Here is a 21666-nt window from a genome sequence, read left to right on the forward strand (position 1 = left end):
AACCAATCAGCCTTGGATAATCGTCTACTTCACTGATATTGAAGTCATCTGACATCAACATTCTCAGGTCTCCACCTCTACTTCTCAAACCTTCCTCAGCTTCTGCATCCTTTTACTCTTTCCCTTCCCTTCTATTAAAGATGAGTTATCCCTTCTAAAGTGCTCCCTCGATTTCATTTTGTCTTACCTAATCTCAGACCTTACTCTAGTTTTCACCCCTCTTGCCTATCCAGTGCATCTCAAGTCTCTGATTCCTCACTAACTTCTTCCTCTCTGCTTAGAAATCTGCTCATGTCCTCAGTACTTAGACTTTCACTTGACCTTACGCTTCATCCTATCCCACTATCAAACTATTTCTCCTCTTCACTGCTTAAGGTTTTAAAAAAAATACGTTTGATTCAACAAATGTAATTCAGCTATCGTGCATTGTGTCCATCCACAATGTAGACGATTCGAAGCTAGGCATTGAGGAAACAAAGACAAAAATGGAAAAGAGTCTGCTCTCAAGAAGCTTAGGAAATATCAATTTCAAGGTAGAGAGACCAATAAGCAGGAGGCCTCTCAGGGAAGGCTTCCTAGAAGAGGTAGCAACTTTGTCAAGCATCGAAAGAAGATAGGGAATGGGATAGGTAGAAATGAAGAAAACTAGAGGACGTGGAGTAATACAGGAGGTCCCCAATAGCACACCCAGCTAAGACCCCAGCAAAAAAACCAGTTTGGCTAGAACACTCTATGTCTGAAAAAGAACAATATTAAACAAAGCTGGAAAGGAGGGATGGGGCCAGGTTGTGAAGGGTCCTAAAATAGAATGCTGAGGAGTTTTTATTTGATCCTAGGAACAATAGGAAATCCCCCAAAGTTTCTGGGAGTGGCCAGAAAAAGAAACTCAAGTATTCATGGACTTGAAGCTCAATATTCATCAACATTGTGGTATCCCATATCAGTGAAACAAAACAAAACAATTGCTGATGTGATCTGGGCTGCATCTAGAGAAACCTCGATTCCAGGAAGCTAATCAGTCACCAGGTCATGTGAATTCTATATCTGGGATCGTTCTAGAATTATAGCTTCCTTTCTGTTTTTGAGATTGTCATCTTCTTTCAATCCCTCCAACCACCCTCATAGACTCCTGTAATAGCTGATCCCAGGCCTTCCCAGCTCTCCTTTGATCTTGGGTCACAGGAAAAGTTCAGATGCTTTTAAAATAGGGATATAATGGAGTCAGCAAAAGGGGCTTCAGGAGAGACAATTGTTCAGAAATCAACAAAACCGGGGCTTGATGAGTAGGGCTATTCATAAGGGCTTGATTTTTGTTGTTGATTGTCTCGACTTTACAAAGTGATGGAGAACTTTGCAAGACACTTGAAAACTCCCAGGCAACAGGAAAAAGGGCTACCAGCAAAGCCAACAGCATAGCCAGAGATGGGCCAAAGGCACTTGTACCCTTGCAGTGCTCTCTCCGGAGGTAGCAAAAGTGGGAGGCATGCCAAGAAAGACCCATAGAGATCAAAGAGTCAAAACATGTCAGAAAACCCAAGGCTGGGGACCATAAAAGCCCACCCTGCCCCCTGCTCCAAATACTAGAGATTTATTTGGTGTACTGTTGCTTAGTCTGGATAGCTTGTGCCCAGGGGCTCCATGGTCCCTGGCATTTTGTTTTGAGATGCCATAGGGAGCCCCAAAGACCTTGCACTTAAAACTTCAAAGATCTAGGGAAGGAAGCAATTTACCCCTAAAGGCATCTAGAACAGTACCAAGAAGGGCCTACTGCTTCTCCAAAAGAATGACAGGCAAAACCAGTTCTTGCTATAAAGCTCCCATTCTAGGACTAAAGCTACTGAGATAAGAATCAAAGAAGATACTGACCAATACAAAAATTATGACAGCTCTAGAGATCCATCCCCATCCATAAAAGGGAGAAGCCACAACTGTAAGTAGTAACTTTGAGATAGAAGTAGGTATTTTGGATAGACTGCATGAATCTAGAAGAAACAAATCAGGAGAGAAAATGAAACAAAAGCTGTGGGAAAAAAGCATTGGAAGGAGAATAAAGACCTTAAAAAGAACAATGGTAAATCTTACCCAAGTAACAGAATCCCTGAAAAATCAACCAGAACAAATAGAACCCAGTCATTCCATGAAACAGAAAGAAATATTAGAAAAATTCAAAAGATTGAAAAAAGAATAAAATGTGAGATAATTGATATAAAAACAACTGAGTTAGAAAACAGATCAAAGAGGGACACTTTAAGAGCCACTTGACTCCCTAAAAATGATGATTTTTAAAAAGCCTAGAAACTATAGAAAGGCTATGCCCATCACTTTCTGGGGAAAAAAAAAAGCAATCCCAGCAATGTCATTATCTAAATCTTATAGCTCCTATACAAAAAAATAAATAAATAAATGCTGCAAACATCCAGTAAGAAATAGTTCATATGTTAAGGGGTCACAATCAAGATTGCAGAACTCTTGGCAACTTTTATAAAAACCAAAGATTTTGGAATACAATATTCTAAACAGCAAAAAAAATGTTTACAACCCAAAATAACTTACTCTGGCAAGCTAAGCTTTGGTAGAATAAGAGACTTGCTAGAATTTCTGATGAAAAGATCAGAGGAGAGTAAAAACTTTGAAATATGAACATAAGAATCAAGAGAAACCCAGAAAAGCCAATTCATTTGAGCATTGGAAGGGGCTAACTGATGACACATGGTGCTAGCATTCGAACAGGACAGAGGTTCTAAAACCAGGGTCCACAGATTCCCAAGGGGTCCATGGATAGATTGCAGGGAGTCTATGGAGTTGGATTCCCATTCCTCTTTCCCCCTTGATCCACCTTTTAGCATCGAGTTTTTGGTTTTTTATAGCTAATATTGTACTCTTCTTAACTGATCCTGCTTCCCTATCCCTGATTGTTTCCCTATTGAACTCGCTGGATTTCTACATCAAACTGTATGTTCAATCCATTTTTTGGTACATAAATGGAAATTCCATTTCATATCCAATCCTTTATTTGTTTTCTGCTATGTCTGTAAAATACTCTTTTGGGGTATTTTTGTAGAGAATAATTTTTTTAAGAAAGGCACAACCTCCACAAATAAGGAATGGAAGTCCTGATCTCATCCCTGGTCAGACCACAACTAGAAAAGAAATTGTTAAGCTGGAGAGCAACCAAAGGGAAGCAGATAGGACAGTGAGAGATTTTGAGACTATGCCATATATGGTTTTGTTGAAATCACTTGGGATGTTGTCAAGGCCAGAAAAGAGAAGCTTTCACTAGATACAATAACTGTCAGCAAGTAATTGAGGGGCTGTTATGTTGAAAAAGGATGGAACTTGTTCTGTTTAGGCTAGAGAACAGAATTGAAAGCAATGGGTAGAATTTGCAAAAAGGACAGTTCAGGCCTAATGGAAGAAAAAAATTCCTGACAAATTGGACTGTCCATAGTAGAATGACCTGTCCCAGAAGGGAGCAGATTTCCCCTTATTATAGAAGCTGGATAGTCATTTATCAGATAAATTATAGTAGGGTTTCTGTTTGGGATATGCATTAAATTAGAAGGCCCCTGAAATCTATGATTTCGTAATCCTCTGACCTGACGGCTGTCACTCTATCACATATCTGTCTCCCTACTGACCCATCTTCAGAGTCAGTCTTCTACTTCATTCACCAGCCTATAGACCTTGACAGCAGGGGAAAGGAAGAGAGGCATTTTTTTTTTACCCAAGTTAGCCAAAATATACAGGGAGGGGAAAAGGAAAATATCCTTTATTACATACTCTATACACATACTTTTCAAACAACTCAAAGCTTAATTTGAGTCTTCTAGAGTAGACTCTAGTCCGGTTTCTAAATTTGTAATGTTAATCTCAATTTTGTTCAGAAATGAGAGGGGAGGGATAATCCTTATGTGACTCATGAGGCTATAAAGTTTCATCAATCTTAATCTGAATGTATTGTTGGAAATAAACTCTGCTTAGGCAACCTGAAAGGACTTCTATGAACTCCTGCAAAGTGAACTGAGCAGAACCAGAAATGAACACTATAATGCAAAAGAAAACCTCTTTGAAAGCCATCCAAACTCTAAGAAATACAATGCCTAACCATTGCATCAGTGAATTTGTTAGCAGAGCAAGTCTCCCTTCTTCCAGAGGAAAGGGCATGGATTAGAGATGCAGAATGAAGCATACCTTGCCAGATGTGGCTCATGTGGTGTTTGTTTTAACTGTACTTTGTACTTTGCAGTTAGGTGGGGTAGCATGGGGGCTAGAGTTAAAAACCACTTACTAGCTGTGCGTTCCTGGGTAAATCACTTAACTCGGGTTGCCTTAGTTTCAGAGAGTAGACCAAAGGTCATTCCTCTTCTCGGAGAACAATTTCCCCACTTGCACATAGCCACAGTAGTTCTTGTATCAGCAAGAGACCTTACCTTTTCTCCTGGGACACAGTTCCTCAAATACCATTCATTCATAAAGTCAAAAGGGTTTAGAAGTAAAGCTGCTCAGTTACATTTTTAACACCTTCCTTCCCTCCTACCCCTCTCTGAATATCTACTAGACCCATAGTTGGGCTTCCCTCCAAGTCTGATAGTCCCTGGGTAAGGGCCAGAGTTCAGAAAAGTAGGAAGTTAGCCAAGTAGGTGAGTAATTTTTTCCCCAAAGATTTTAGTAAGCTGATATTTTTATTTAAACCTGCTAGGCTGCTAGGTGGCAAAGTGGATAGAGCACTGGCCCTGAATTCAGGATGACCTAAGTTCAAATCTGACTTCAGACACTTAATAATTACCTAGCTGTGTGACCTTGAGCAAGTCACTTAACCCCATTGCCTTGCAAAAACCAATAATAAATGCAAAATAAACCCACTGGCCAAATGTATTTAAACTCAACATGCCTCAGAGATGTGTACTAAGAGAAAGTGAAACAAAATCAACAGTTAAAATAAAAGGAGAAAACAACTTTTGAGAAATGCTGAAACAAAATTACTTTCCACAGTCTACCCTAGATATCAGCAGATAAGGACCAATGGAGCCATGGGTTAAGTTAAACTGGCCAATCGACTGAAACATCAGTGACCTTGACACAAGCCTTGCACAACCAAATTTGCTTTTTTGTGCTTTGAGGTTCTTGCTTTTGGTTTTCATTTTTAATGAACAACTAAGCCCCAGCCAGCTCCACGCCATGTTCCATGAAAGCAACTGTTCCATCTGAAGTTGGATTTTAAAGTCACAGCTCAAGCTTCTTTAGTCATATCATTTTATTTTAAAAAACACATTTCCAATGAAAAGCAGGGCTCTTATCTAAAAGACTCTGTTCTCTCTGCTACATATATAGTTCCAAAGACCATGTGTGTTATTCCAACCCTGTACATTTCAAACTGATCCGTAGTCAGTAATGCATTTGAGAGACAATATTGTGGATTTTAGTACCTTACAATCTAGTACTAATTTAAGATAATACAACTAATATGTAATGAGTCATGTCAGCATTCCTTTTTAATTACCAGAGTCATTAGACACAGAAAACTGAAAAAAACACAAATTTTCTCATTTTCTTATTTTTTTAAACTGAATAAGAGACTACTCTTATTCTATGGAGTCTTACTTAGTTTTCCTCATTTCTGTCACCCCTCCTGGTCTTGGAGGCTGATATTATTAAGTAACAAAAGTCTCAGAGTTAATAGAAAATATCCATCACCTCTTTAACTTTTCTTTATAATTTTGTAAGTTTCAAATTATGTTATCCTTACAAATAATTTATGGAAGACCTTATATGAAGATTTTTTTAAATGAACCTTCTTCCTGTAAATAAAATGTGAGAATGCCATATTTAGAAAGGTAATAGATCAATCCATCACAAGAGATTCCAGTTTGTCCATAGGCATATAAGGCCTAGGTATTGTGGGAGGAAAAATGCCAGAAACTCCCTCATAGTTCATTTTAAGTACACTGCCAAGCCCAAAAGGGAACAAAGAGAAGGGATTTGTAAAGAAAAAAAAATTGTTGCTACAAACCAAAAAGTTGTACTGAAGACTAAATTTCTTGGCACGGTTCATATGGAGCTCTATGTGATGGCTTTTGTGTTGAAAGGTGAATGATTTAGAAAGTACCCTTTCTTTCCTCATCTGTGTCTCTTAAAGAGGGTGTAAAATGTACCCATGGGTAGATTTCTTCACTATAAAACTTGGGTTCCAATCTTACTGAAGTAGCTTAGTTGTGGGATGACATTCAGGCCTAATTTATTGCCTTAGATTGCAATCTGCAAGATGGAAAGAATTCTTATGGGGAGGGAGGGAGGTTTCCCCTTTCCAATCACAGAGCCTGTGTTTAGAGCCATAAAGGATCCTAGAGGTCATTTAGTTCAAACTCTTCATTTTCAGTGGAGGGAACAGAAGCCAACTGTGGTGAAGTGGCTTGCCCTAGGCCACACTTGTATTAAATGGTGTAACTGGGAACCTGCATGGTATTCACATATGCCTATTTCAAAGATATTTTGAGCAACCCTAGAAAGCAAAATCTTATTCTGTATAAACAAGTAAAGGCCTTCCAAAAATATAAGGCAAGGGGCATCTTCTTTTAGAGATGCTAAATTCCTGCCCACATTTTCCTTAAGGATCTCAGAAAAAGCAATGGAGATATGCATTCACTTGATAACAAGGATGTAAGTGTTTACAAACTTGGAAAGGGTCCCAGAGTAAAGGCCATTTTTCAAAAACCATTCTGTCCTGTTACAACTTTCCTTTGGTCTTTTCATGGCCTAGATGAGCTCAAGATGTCACTGGGTATCATGAGAGAGGGCAAATATTTAGCAGTGAACAATATGTAAACTATGTGCTGAGTGCAAATATTCTTAGACTTCCCTTCTACAGTCTTAAAAATCCCCTGAAGAAATCCCCAGAGACTGCCATACTTACCGTTGATGATGATACCAGAAGTGGTGATTTGTATTGTCAGCTTATGAATAAATAAACCCATCTGGTGCATGAAGTATTTCAGAAGCAGTGCCCAGTGACAATACAGTATGGGTTGATTATTCACGTGAGTCACTAAGTAGCAAGCCCCTCAGGACAATCTCTTTCTGTCAACTTCTTGTATGGCCCTCAAAAAGCTCTAAAATACTTATTTCAGATGGTATATGCATCCCCAAGTTCTTTCAGGGTCTACATTGGGTCTATCTTAACTTGACCAATATCTTGACATCTCTGCAAATATGTTTGAAATATGACTACCATGTTCCAGGGTAGCCACAGACTATCAGGGCCATAATTATTTCCTCTGCACTGGTGGTGTAGAATATTTCCTATGGGTTTTATTTTGTCTTTTTAAACAAAACCCCTTGTTCATGTGACTAACTCTAGTGAATTAAATTTTAAAAAACTAAAGCTTTGTTTAGTCAGAGGCAATTTGCATGAAGGTAGTATGGTTTTAAGGAATGAACACTTGTCATTGTTGACCACTCTGACCTTGAATCACAAGATGAGGATGGATCATAAGCAAGATATTTTATTTGTACTATAGACACAGAGACAGAGATAGAAAGAAACATAACGCAGAGGGTGGGAGAAAGAGAGTGACAGAGACAGAGTGATGCAGAGAATGAGAGACAGGGAAACAGAGAAAGAGAGAAATAGAGAGAGACCCACAGACAGAGAGAAGGGAGAAAGATGCAAGTAGAGATGGAGAAGAAGAGAGGAGTAAAGGGACAATGACAGACAGACAGAGATATGGAGAGATACCAAGAGACAGAGAAAAGGACACAGCAGGGGGTCTGGAAAAGAGAAAACCAGAGATAGAGAGAGAAGGAGGCAGAAACAGACAAGTGGATACCGAGAGGAAGATGAAACATGGACAGAGACAGAGAGAGCAAATGTAATAGAGATAGAGACAGAGAGAGAAAGGCAGAAAGCGATAAGTAGAAATGGAGAAGAGAAAAAAAGTAACAATAGCAGAGATATGGTGAAAAACCAAGAGCTAAGGAAAAAACACACGGCAGGGGTTCTGGAAAATAGAAAAATATAAAAATACAGATAGAAGGAGGCAGATACAGAGAGGAAGATGAAACACAGACAGACACAAAGAGAGCGAATGTAACAGAGAGAGAGGCAGAGGGAGAGACAGAGAGAGAGAGAGAGACACACACACACAGAGAGACAGACAGACAGAGAGAGACATAAACGAGAGAGACAGAGACACATACACACACAGCAGAGAGGAAGGCCAAAAGAGGCCTCAGTGTGACTTTTCTGTCTTTTCTCTCTCTGCTTTTCTCGTTCTGCCTTCCTCTCTCTATGTATGTGTCTTATTCTCTATATTTTTTTCCCTTTTTCAGACCCCCTACTTTATCTTTCTATCTCTTGGTATCTCTCCATAACTCTCTTTGTCTGACATTATCCCATTATTTGTATCTTCTTCTCCATCTCTACTTGTCTCTTTCTGCCTTCTTCTGTTTGTCTGTGACTCTCTCTGTCTCTCTCTCTCTCTCTCTCTCTCTCTCTCTCTCTCTCTCTCTCTCTTTGTCTCTTTTCGTCTTTCTCTGACTCTCTTTTTCTGTTTCACTATCTCTCTCTTAGTCACTCCCTCTCTGTCTCTCTCTTTTTCTCTCTCGCTCTGAGTGTGTTTATGTGTCTGTCTGTTTTCGTCTCTCTATTGCTGCTCTCTTTATCTCTCTGTCTCTGTTTCTTTCTCTCTCTGCGTGTGTGTCTTTGTCTCTGTTACTGTCTCTCTCTCTTGTCTCTGTCCATGTTTCATTTTCCTCTGTCAATCCACTTGTCTTGGTGAGCCCCCTTGTATCTCTATCTCTCTATTTTTCTCTATTCCAGACCCCGTGCTGTGTCTTTTTGTCTGTCTCGTGGTATCTCTCCATATCTCTGTCGGTCTGTCATTGGCCTTTTACTTGTCTCTTCTTCTCCATCTCTACTTGTACCTTTCTCCTTTCTCTCTGTCTCTGGGTCTCTCTCTATTTCTCTCTTTCTCTGTCTCCCTGTCTCTCATTCTCTGCGTCACTCTGTCTCTGTCAATCTCTTTCTCTCACTCTCTGTCATGTTTCTTTCTATCTCTGTTTCTGTGTCACTGTGTCTGTCTGTCTGTCTCTGTCTCTCTGTCTCTTTGTCTCTCTCTCTCTCTCATTTTCTCACTCTCTGCGTTATGGTTCTTTCTATCTCTGTCTCTGTGTTTCTGTGCCTGTCTCTCCCCTCTCCCTGTCTCTCTCTCTCTCTCTCTCTCTCTCTCTCTCTCTCTCTTCCTCTCTCTCTCTGTCTCTGTCCATTTTTTATCTTCATTTCTGAGTCAATTCGGCTCTTTCTGCCTCCTTGAATCTGTATTTCTATATTTTTCTCTCTTCCAGAACCCCTGCTGTGTTTTTCCCTTTAGCTCTTGGTTTCTCTCCATATCTCTGTCTATCATTCTTCCTTTTGTTGTCTCTTCTTCTCCATCTCTACTTGTCGCTTTCTGCCTTTCTCTCTCTTTCTCTATCTCTATTACATTCGCTCTCTCTGTGTTTGTCCGTGTATCGTCTTCCTTTTGGTATCCAAGTGTCTATTTCTGCCTCCTTCTCTATCTCTCGTTTTCTCTTTTCCGGACCCCCTGCTGTGTCTTTTTCTCTGTCTCTTGGTTTCTCTCCATATCTCTGTCTGTCTGCCATTGTCCCTTTACTCGTCTTTTCTTCTCCATCTCTACTTGCATCTTTCTCCCTTCTTTCTGTCTCTAGGTCTCTTTATTTCTCTCTTTCTCTGTCTCCCTGTCTCTCATTCTCTGCGTCACTCTGTGTCTGTCACTCTCTTTCTCTCACTCTCTGCTTCATGTTTCTTTCTATCTCTGTCTCTGTCTCTGTATCTCTCTCTCTCTCTCTCTCGGTCACACTTTCTCGATCTGTATGTGGCCCCTTTTTTACAGCTTTTCTGTCTCTCTATGATTCTCTGTCTCTGTCACTGTGTGTCTGTGTCTCTCTCTCTCTCTCTCTCTCTCTCTCTCTCTCTGTCCGTGTTTTATCTGACTTTCTGTAACAATTCGGCTCTTTCTGCCTCCTTCTATCTCTATCTCTTGTTTTCTCTTTTCCAGACCCCCTGCTGTCTCTCTCTCTCTCTCTCTCTCTCTCTCTCTCTCTCTCTGTATTTCTCCATATCTCTGTCGGTCTGTCATTGGGCCTTTACTTGTATCTTCCTCTCCATCTCTACTTGTACCTTTCTCCCTTCGCTCTGTCTCTGGGTCTCTCACTATTTCTCTCTTTCTCTGTCTCCCTGTCTCTCATTCGGTCCGTCACTCTGTTTCTGTCACTCTCTTTCTCTCACTCTCTGTGTCATGTTTCTTTCTATCTCTGTGTCACTGTGTCTGTCTGTCTGTCTGTCAGTCTCTCTCTCTCTCTCTCTCTATCTATCTATCTATCTATCTATCTATCTATCTCTCTGTGTTTTGTGTGGCTTTCTGTAACAATTCGTCTCTTTCTGCCTCCTTCTGCCTCTATCTCTAATTTTCTCTTTTTCAGAGCCCCTGCTGTGTTTTTTCTCTGTCTCTTGGTATCTCTCCATATCTCTGTCTGTCATTGTCCAATTAATTGTCTCTTCTCCATCTCTACTTGTACCTTTCCCCCTACTATCTGTCTCTGGTTCTCTCTCCATTTCTCTCGTTCTCTGTCTCCCTGTCTCTTCATTCTCTGCGTCACTCTGTCTCTGTCACACTCTTTCTCTCCCTCTCTGTGTCATGTTTCTATCTCTGCCTCTGGGTCTCTGTGTCTGTCTATCTCTGTCTCTCTCTCTTTCTCGGTCATCCCTTCGCGATCTGTATATATCTCTTTTTTTCAGCCTTTCTGTCTCTCTATTTTTCTCTGTCTCTGTCAGTGTTTATGTCTGTGCCTCTCTCTCTCTCTCTCTCTCTCTCTCTCTCTCTCTCTCTCTCTCTTTATCTCTCTCTTTCTCTCTCCCTCACTCTCTCTCTCTCTTCCTCTCTCGTTTTCCGTCTCTGTCTCTCTCTGTCTCTGTCCGTGTTTTATCTTCATTTCCGAGTCAATTCGGCTGTTTCTGCCTCCTTGTATCTGTATTTCTATATTTTTCTCTTTTCCAGAACCCCTGTTGTGTGCTTTTCTTTAGCTCTTGGTTTCTCTCCATATCTCTGTCTATCATTGTTCCTTTTTTTGTCTCTTCTTCTAGATCTCTACCGTAAAATGTCTGCCTTTCTCTTTCTGTCTCTATCTCTATTACATTCGCTCTCTCTGTCTTTGTCCGTATTTTATCTTCCTCTGGGTATCCACTTGTCTGTTTCTGCCTCCTTCTCTCTCTATCTCTCATTTTCTCTTTTCCATAGCCCCTGCTGTGTCTCTGTCTCTTGGTATTTCTCCATATCTCTGTCTGTCATTGTCCTTTTACTTGTCTCTTCTTCTCCCTCTCTACTTGCACCTTTCTCCCTTCTCTCTGTCTCTGGGTCTCTATTTCTCTCTTTCTCTGTCTCCCTGTCTCTCATTCTCTGCATCACTCTGTCTCTGTCACTCTCTTTCTCTCACTTTCTGCATCATGTTTCATTCTCTCTCTCTCTCTCTCTCTCTCTCTCTCTCTCTCTCTCTGTCTCTCCCTCCCCGTGTATTATCTTCCTCACTGTATCCACTTGTCTCTTTCTGCCTCATTCTATCTGTATCTCTACATTTTTCTCTAATCCAGAACACCTGCTGTGGTTATTTCTCTATCACTTGGCATCTCTCCATATCTCTGGCTGTCTTTCATTGTTCCTTCATTTGACTCTTCTTCCCCAACTCTAGGATGGCCGACAGAGAGAGAGAGAGAGAGAGAGAGAGAGAGAGAGAGAGAGAGAGAGAGAGAGATTGAGCAGAGAGTGTGTGTTAGAGTGAGAGAGGGAGAGAGAGTTAGAAAGGATAATGAGTGAGAGACAGAAACAGAGATACACAAACAGAGATAGAGAAAGACTGCCAGAGAGAAAGACATAAACAGACACAGAGACAGAGAGAGAGAGAGAGAGAGAGAGAGAGAGAGAGAGAGAGAGAGAGTCAGAGATAGAGACAGAGAGACACTGAAAGAAAGAGGATGGCAGAAAGAGTCAAGTAGAGATGGAGAAGAAGAGTCAAGTGAAGGGACAATGACAGACCGATAGAGATAAGGAGGGATACCAAGACACAGAGAAGAAGACAGAATAGGGGTTCTGGAAAAGAGAATACTGTAGAGATAGAGATAGAAGGAGGCTCAAAATGACAAGTGGATACACAGAGGACGATAAAACACAGTGACAAGGAGAGCGAATGAAACAGAGAGACAGTGAGAGAGAGGGAGAGAGAAAGACAGAGATAAAGAGAGAGAGGGAGAGAGAGAGAGAGAGAGAGAGAGAGAGAGAGAGAGAGAGAGAGACAGTGTCAGAGATAGAGACAGAGAGACACAGAGAGACAGAAAGAGGAAGGCAGAAAGAGTCAAGTAGAGATGGAGAGGAAGAGTCAAGTGAAGGGACAATGACAGACCGATAGAGATAAGGAGGGATACCAAGACACAGAGAAGAAGATAGAGTAGGGGTTCTGGAAAAGAGAATACTGTAGAGATAGAGATAGAAGGAGCCTCAAAAAGACAAGTGGATACACAGAGGACGATAAAACACAGTGACAAGGAGAGCAAATGAAACAGAGAGACAGTGAGAGAGAGGGAGAGAGAAAGACAGAGAGAGAGAGAGAGAGAGAGAGACAGACAGACAGACAGACAGACACACAGACAGAGAGACAGAGACAGAGAGAGAGACCAGACCAGACATAGAAATTGAGATTGAAAGAGAAACAGAGAGAGAATGAGAGAGAGAGACAGACAGAGAGAGAGATAAAGAGTGACGGACAGAGACAGACACATACAGAGAGAGAGAGAGAGAGAGAGAGAGAGAGAGAGAGAGAGAGAGAGAGAGAGAGAAACAGAGAAAGACAGCGACAGAGAGATCCACACACATACAGAGAGGAAGGCCAAAAGAGGCCTCAGTGTGTGTGTGTCTGTCTGTCTCTCTCTTTCTGTCTCTGTCTCTCTCTCTCTCTCCTCTCGATTTCTATCTCTTTCCCTGTCCATTTTTTATCTTCATCTGAGTTTTCACACGTGTCTTTCTGCCTCCTTCTATCTGTATTCATCTGAGTTTTCACATGTCTTTCTGCCTCCTTCTGTCTGTACGTCTATATTTTTGTTTTCCAGGCCCCCTGCTGTGTTTTTGTCTTTTCTTCGCTATCTATATCTGTCATTGCCCCTTTACTTGTCTGTTCTTTTCCATCTCTACTTCTGTCTTTCTGCCTTCTTCTCTATGTCTCTGTCTGTCTCTGTGTGTGTGTCTCTGTCTTTCTCTGTCTCTGTCTCTGTCTCTCCTTTTCTGTGTTGCTCTCTATGTCTCTCCCTGTCACTCCCTCTCTGTCTCTTTCTCCCACTCTCTCTCTCTCTCTGTCTGTGTCTGTTTTTGTCTTTCTCCTCTTTTTGTCTCTCTGTCTCTGTCTCTCTGTCTCTCTCTCTCCGTGTTTTATCTTCCTTTCTGTATGAATTCGGCACTTTCTGCCTCCTTCTGTCTCCATCTCTAAGTGTTTTATCTTTTCCAGACATCTGCTGTGTCTTTTCTTCCATCTCTAGATACCTCTCCATATCTCTGTTTGGCTGTCACTGTCCCTTTTCTTGTGTATTCTTCTCCTTCTCTACTTGTCTCTTTCCGCCTTCTTCTCTTTGTGACTCCTCTCTCTCTCTCTCTCTCTCTCTCTCTCTCTCTCTCTCACTCTCTCTCCCTCTTTTTGTCTCTGTCTTTCTGCGTTGCTATCTCTCTCAGTCACTGCCTCTCTATCTCTCTCGCTCTGAGTGTGTGTGTGTCTCTGTCTCTGTCTTTCTGTCTCACTGTCGTCTCTGTCTCACTCTGTCTCTCTCTCTCCCTCGATCTTGATCTCTCTCTTTCCGTGTTATATCAGCCTCTGTTTATCTGCTTGTCTCTTTCTGCCTCCTATCTGTATCTCTATATTTTTCTCTTTTCCAGACTGCCTGCTGTCTCCTTTTCTCTGTCTCTTGGTATCTCCCCATATCTCTGTTTTTCTGTCTTTATCCCTTTACTTATCTTTTCTTCTCCATCTCTACTTGTCTCTTTCTGCCTTCTTCTTTTTGTGACTCTCTCTGTCTATTTTTGTCTCTCTGTCTTTCTGTTTTGCTCTCTCTCTCTCTGTCACTCCCTCTCTGTCTGCCTCTTGCTTTCTGTTGCTCTGAGTGTGCATCTGGTTTTGTCTCTCTCCTTTTTGTCTCTCTGTCTCTGTCTTTCTCTCTCACTTTTGTCTCTCTGTCTCTGTCTCCCTCTGTCTCTGTCCCTCTCTCTCTCCCTATGTGTGTCTTTGTCTCTGTTACTGTCTCTCTCTCTCTTGTCTCTGTCCGTGTTGCATTTTCCTTCTAGCACACAGTAGGTGCTTATTATGTGCCTGTTCCCTCCTCTTTTTCCATAAAGCAACTTCATTATGAATGGCATGTATGAGAGTCTTTCATTGATTCCTGCCTTCTTATAATGTCCCCCAGGACCAGTTTTCACTGTTCACAATTCTTGTTATTGTTGACTTGGGTGGGGGCTGCATGGCAGGAATGAGAGTATATTAAGGAAGAATCAGATGCAAATAGATGTAAAGAGGGAAGTTGCCTTTAGGCATTCCCTTGGGATTTGGATGGCAGAACAAGGCAATATGAACTCCAACAGTTTAGCTACTTAATGTTCCTGGTCTTAGGACCCAGATTTTCTAAGCTCAAGACAGACCTAGACTGAGATTTAGAGAGCACAGAATCCAACTTTATCCTTGTACCAGTAAGAAAACAGAGGCCCAGGGAGATTAAGTGATGTAGGCTCGTAGATCTAGAACTGCTATCAAGTCAGAGCATGCTAGATTTTGAGCTGGAAAGGTCCTTAGAAGTCATCTAGTTTACCCCTCCCAGTACTGTACATGTGAAGAAACTGAGGCCCGGGGCAATGACAGAACATGCCCCACATCTCATAGCTCATAAACAGTAGAGACTGGAGGTCTTCCATTCCAAAACCGCTGCACCTCCTTCTGAACCATATCAAAGACGTTCACACCTCAGAGTTGTTTCATGAGGGCAGCGAATGTGTGCTGGGTTTTCCTTGGGGAGGTGGGCCCAGGGAGCCATTATTTTGTCATTGCTCTTTGCTTCCACTTAGGATAGCCCAGTACCTGGTAAAGGGAAGAAATTCTCAATTTAGAACAGATGGCAAGTCTAACCAGAAGCAGAGTTCCATCCCCAGGAGCTAGAACACTCAGTGGGGAGGAGCATCCTGTTCTGAGATTAGAGAGTGCACATCAATGGTTGAGATCTAACAGCAATTCAGCCCATTTTCACAACAGTCATCCTATACCATGCACGCCCTCCCCTTACCTATCAGTTGTACTCCCTCTTACAGAGTATGGATCTCCCCAGCACCTTGAGAATTCAGGTGGTCACCATATCTCCTACTAAGGTATTGCTGCTGCTGTTGTTGTAGTGGCCAATGCTTCATGCCCCTGTGGATCAACTGTCCATGGGGTTTTCTTGGCAAAGAATACTGAAGGGGTTTGCCATTTCCTTCTCTGCAAACAGAGGTTAATGACTTGCCCAAGGGCCACACAGGCCACCTTTGAACTCAGATCTTCCTGACTCCAAGTCTAGAACTCTATCCATTGACTCACCATTAATGTTCTCTCAAAGGCAAAGGTATAAATGCTCCCAGTCACTCACAACGCAAGATCCATCTGTGCAAGCCTTCCATTTGCCACACATAGCCTGAAGTTGATTCTAGTGCAGTTACTACAAAGTTTTCCCCAAACTCCTGTCCACTTTACCAAGAACTAGGTCATTACCACAAGGTAGAGTTTGGCACAAGGCCTGGCAGGAGGAGGAGTGGGCAACAGTACTTGGCAAAATTACAAATGAGACAAAGTTTTTTAGGGTATACTTTCTTATCTCTTCTTGTGGAGCCTACTCTCTACCCAACCTAACTTCCTACTCTACCTTGAAATGGCTCATCATGGGGTCCTTCAATGTCCACCTGTCTCCCCCAGCAAGAAACTTTGGACTTCTGGTTCTTCCCCTAACCCCAATTCAAAGGCTATATGCTCATTGAAACTCGAAGGTATCTTCCATGAAGATCCATAACTACTGGGGCCACTGGTCCTACCCCAGAGTGTTATGTAATATTACTATTCCAGGGCCTAGTTTCCCCATCCCAGTGGCTACCCATATGAACCCTTCTGCCTAGATATGCCCTCAGTGGCAGTGGTCCTGTAAGGTCAAGGGGCAAACTTCCTCCCCCTTCTCAACCACAACATCTTCCTCCCTCTCCCAACAACTTGCCCCATGAGCAAAAATTGCCAGTTATCTCTTTGTATTTTATTGCTTTTGTTATGACTTGAATTCCTTGGAGGGCAGTCTTGTGAAGCCTGCGGTCCCCTCTTCAGAGTCACATTCTTAAATGCAAACAACTAAATAAATAAAATCACAAAGAAAATCAATTACATTTGAAAGAGATATCAAAATATTTCCTAAAACCAAGTTCACAGATCTCAAGTGAATGGGTACAATTTTTGATATTCTTAGAGTGTGGTTCTGAAACAATGCACTATGGAGCCCTGAGGAGGCATAAAGTTGTTATTGCAAGAACTTCATGAATCCCTCTCTGTACCAAATATTGTCATTTTGGTCTTTATTAAACTTCAACAAAGCATCCAGTAGGACTCCGTCTAATAAAAAAGTTAATACTCCTTCTCTGAAACAGTATCACACACACACACACACACACACAGAGACACACACACACACACACACACACACACACACACACTCATTTTCCCTTGCCTTTTTCTTACTTGATTCAGATGCAAATATTTACCCTAATTTCAAGTGTATAACTGAAATAATGTTACTTACTTTCTCAGGGGGTGGGGGGTGGGGGAGGGACTTGAGAGAGGGAAATAATTTGGAACTCAAAATTTCCAAAAATAAAATAAAAAATTAATTCTTAAAAAGCAATAAAAAAGTTATGACCCCATTCAATCATCAAAAGGGAATGTCCTGCAGTTTTTATACAACACACCAGAAATGTCAGCCTGTACCAGTGCTGTGTCCTTGCTGAGTATAATTTGTAAGCTATTTGTAAGTAAATTCTTTTTTTTAAGTTTTGATTTTTCTAGGAGTTTCTCTTTTTGTTCGAATTTGGACCCTGAACTACCAGACTCATCTAAGTAGATCTATCCCAGAAGAGCATATGATTCATATAATCCCTACCTAACCCATTGCTTAGGTCACTCATTTAGAGTCACTGACACTGAAAAATAGCAAATGAATGGAGAAAAAGGCCATCTCTTTTTTATACTTAATTCTAACTGAATGAATGGCCTTGACAAGGAGTCTAAAAACCATCTTATAGTCAGCAGACATTTGAGTTATTGGCCATGTAGATAAATTCAAGCACCCAGAGTGATCCTGGTTTAAAATATAAATTCATTTTAAAGATCTTATGGGGAAGGAATGTGGAAGATTATAAACAATATAATTTTATATGATATCAAAAAAGCAATAGAAGGAGAAACTTTTTTAAAAACTTAGTGAAACCAGCAGTAAAAAAATTAGAGATAATACAATAAGGACAACAACAGCAAAACAAGCGATATAAGAGATCAACAAAGATTTTCAGAATAAACATTTTGTTGCTGTTATTGAGAGAATGCGGTGTTATTTTTAAAAAATATTTTCATTGTAAACTTGAAGGTCATTGACACTAAGGTTTCCATGTACAAAGGATGGTAAAAATGGATTGTATGTGGAATTGTGAATCTACCGTGTACAACGTGTTTTTTTTGGTTGAATATGCTGATACCAAGGTTATCATTCTGATTCATTTACCTTCCAGAACCTCCCTCTGTTTTCTTCTGTGTATTTCCTATGTGTGAGTGTAGGTCCATATAAATATCGATATATGTGTGTATGTGGAACACTGATATGATTTTTGAATCTCTATCACTCCTCCTTCCCTTATAACCAATGAGCAAAGCTAAGCCAAACAAATTTGTGCTGCATTAGTCATTGGAATCACACAATCACAAAATGTCTGAGCTGAGAGGCCATTCAGGTCAATTGTTTTCTCTTTCCAAATGGTTTCTACAACAGAGATGTCAAATGTGCAGTTCCAAATCATCCATAATATAACATTTGAAAATTAGTTAAAGATGCAGCCCATGGGGATCCCTTATGTATGGATCTGTGGCTCCATTTTGGTTTGAGTTTCACACCAATGTTCACAACACATGCAAGTGCTCATTATCAATGGGGGAGAAAGAAGTGGCAACCAGCTGTCACTCACAGAGCTGAAGTGGGAAGACATTTGGAGGGAGAGACAGAAGGTAGCATGTACCAGGCAGGTCAGAGTATGACCATCACGTTGGCCATCATCTCCCTTCCCAGCCTAACAGAAGCAGATCAAGACCCTGAGCCCAAGGGTGATGCAATACATAGAGGATTAATAGCTGTGTGACCTTATTCCAATCACATGATGACTAGCAGATGAGCCTTAAAAAAATCATTTGGTGCTCGGACAGTTTATTTTGAGATACTGGGGGATCTAGGTGGATAGACCTCCAGACCTGGAGTCAAGAAGATCTGAGTTCCAGTTCTACTGAGTCCAGTGCCCTACTGCGGGCACTTACTAGCTGTGTGATCCTGGGCAAGTCCATCCCAACTTAATCCTCTCAATTATTCATGGAAGAGCAACTCATGTCTGCCTCAGTTTCCCCAACTAGAAAATGTGAATAATAATTGCACTTAAGTTTCAGGCCCATTTTGTGGATCCAATGAGATAATATCTGGCACTTCATAGTCACTGAATTTCTCTACTGTAAAGATAACCTGGAAAGACTTAAGAACTCTCTTCAACATGATGATCCACCCTCACTTCTGACAAAACATATTAGCCACTTTTAGATATAGAACCTATGGACTCAGAGGACAGGCTGAAGTATATGCTCTTCTATTTCTTACATTTTTCCTTTTAGATTAAGTCAATATAGGAATTTGTTTGACATATCTATATTTTTTCCATGATTTTTGTTTCTCTTGCCTTCTCACCGGGGGTGGGGGAGAGAACTTGGGGATGAAAAGAAAATCCAATTGAATTTTATAACATTAAATAAAATAATTATGATAGTTTCAACGGTCCATTGCAAGACTCAACCTCTGATTAACAGTATTATATAAATAAGGGCTTTCCTACTGTCTTCCTTGCTAAATCACGACCCAGATTTTGATTTATCTTAACCAGTAATTTTTCCAGAAAGCACTCAAAACAAAGTCAGATTAAAAAAACAAGCAAACAAACGTGTTCTGTACCAGAGTTTCTAGGGGAAAAAATTTTCTCCACTTCGATATTGTTTCCTTGCTGTTACATCACACACCTGGATGGAATTTGAAATAAGTGTGATAAAAAAGCAGGTTAGAACATATTACAGTTTACCCAGGAGTTTATCTATTATACATTTGGAGACAGAAGGTGAGGGATGGGGGTACAAAACAAACATTTTGAGAAAATAGCATCTCAGTCTTTGGCATACGAGCTAATCAGAAGCCACAGTTTGAGGAAAACTCGCCAAGGGAGTGCCAGAAATTGAGGACAGTGGCCAATCTCTCAAAATAATACAACACGCACACTCACACCAGCACAGGTAGATTCTCGATCCGATGAATTTGACAGGAAATCAAAATTGTTTTCTTTTATTCAAATTTCATTTAAAGGGAGAGTCATTACTATAGTGCAGGGGAAGAGGAAAAACTTTTTAAAAGGTAGGTGCAATCTTTTTTGCTTCTGGTTGGCTCTTAGTCAAGAAGTCCTCCTCTGACTCAGTTTGATTTTTAGCTTCTCTGTGACGTTGTCTCTACCAATCTCTGTTTGGATAATCTCAGTTGCTGAAGAAGATTTGGATCAAGCATCCTGCCTTGCAACAACCGCAGTGGCACCACCGCCACCACCCAACACCACTTAGTCACTGAAACCATTACCTCCATCAACCCAATAGAACCTTTCACACAATGTAACAAATTATAATATTATTCAAAAGAAATTAGTCAGTAAACTGTCTGTCAAAACAATTTAATTTAATTTTAATTATTCCTCCATGAATAATTATAAGGGATTTTAATCCATCTTAATTTTAATTTCTCTTTGGCTTGTTTCCTACCCCTTACCTCCTGGGTGTATATTCAGTCACCAAATGCAGCTGGTCCTTCCTTTACAGAGTCTTCCTTTTTTGCAATACAATTGATGTTAAGAAGTGACTTGTCCAGGGTCACACACCTAATAATTGTCAAATGTCTAAGGTCAAATTTGAACTCAGTTCCTCCTGATACTAGGTCAGTACACTATGTACTGTACCCCCTGTCTGCCCCCTTTTCTTCTTTTGTAAATAAAAAAAAAACCATATTGATACCCTTTGTTTTCTATAGGACAATTAATTTTGGATCTCCCTTCTCCCCTCCCTGAACCCAGTTAAATAAAAAATTTTAAATTAAAAAGATTTTAATTTTATCAGTGCCCTTTGTTTTCTATACCACAATCATTTTTGTATATCCCTCCCCACTTCCCTCAACTCAGTTAAATAAAAACATTTTAATTTAATCAAAAATAATATTGATAACTTTAACACGAAGTTTTATTGATTCATTCTGTTTATACCACAGACATTTTGAGATGTCCTTGTCCTGGTCCAAACAAACCCCTCCATGATATCAGTGAACGAATCCATAAGCACTGATGGTATGCTTGTGAGTTGGGAGATGCTGTCTCAAAGACCGAAGTCAAAGCTTTGAAAAACCAACAAGTCAGTCATCTCATCTGATGACATATCCAATATTTGACTTCCATAATTCCTTACCTCTGTAGTGAGGGGAGACAACTAGGTTTTATCCTCTGTGTTCTGGTAACTGGACACTATGATAAAAACAATAACAGTTAGGATTTACAGAGCACTTCCCGTGTGACAAAGCATTTTCCAGATACTCACAAAAACCATGTGAGGTAGGCACTGCCATTATCTCCATCTTATAGATGAAGAAACTGAGGCTGGAAGAGGTGAATCTCACAGCCAGGAAGTGTCATTTATAAGATTATATAAGTGAACATGTAGTTTAAAGCAGTATTGCCGCTTTCTGCTTGGTAAATAAATGAAAAACCTGGTGCAGTCTGGGAACTTTCAGTCAGCTTGTTGCAGGAGTATTCATTGTCCATCGCTGACTGCTTAAGTGGCTAATGATTCATTTCTTTCAATCTCTTTTAACTAGTTCTAAACTTTCGAAGGAAAAGGCAGTGAGTGGTCTGCTATACAAAGAAGAAAGTCAGGAATAAATCCAGCATCAAAAAGAAGTCTTTTGTTTTGTTTTGTTGTAATTTTAAGGGTTAAGTGAGTTGCCTAAGGTCAAACAGTTGGGCAATAATTATACTTCCGAGCCCCTATTTGAACTCATGTCCTCCTGACTCCAGGGATATTGGTCTATGCATTATGCTACTTAGGTGTCTCAGTGATTGGAAAGAATGATTTTTAGGCAATGAGGTTGAGTGACTTGCCCAAGGTCACACAGCCAGGTTATTAAGAAGTGTCTGAGGGCAGATTTGAACTCGGGTCGTGCTTCGTCCAGGCCCGTGCTCTACCCACAGCCCGCCCTAGCTA

General features: G+C 40.7%; 1 pseudogene; it reads right to left on the minus strand.

Annotated features, from left to right (window-relative positions):
* Positions 1-21227, minus strand: part of LOC141498690 (peptidyl-prolyl cis-trans isomerase FKBP3 pseudogene) — an 89914-nt pseudogene extending 68687 nt beyond the window's left edge.
* Between the last annotated feature and the right edge of the window lie 439 nt (positions 21228-21666).

This window comes from Macrotis lagotis, chromosome X, assembly GCF_037893015.1.
Source record: "Macrotis lagotis isolate mMagLag1 chromosome X, bilby.v1.9.chrom.fasta, whole genome shotgun sequence".
Classification (NCBI taxonomy): domain Eukaryota; kingdom Metazoa; phylum Chordata; class Mammalia; order Peramelemorphia; family Peramelidae; genus Macrotis; species Macrotis lagotis.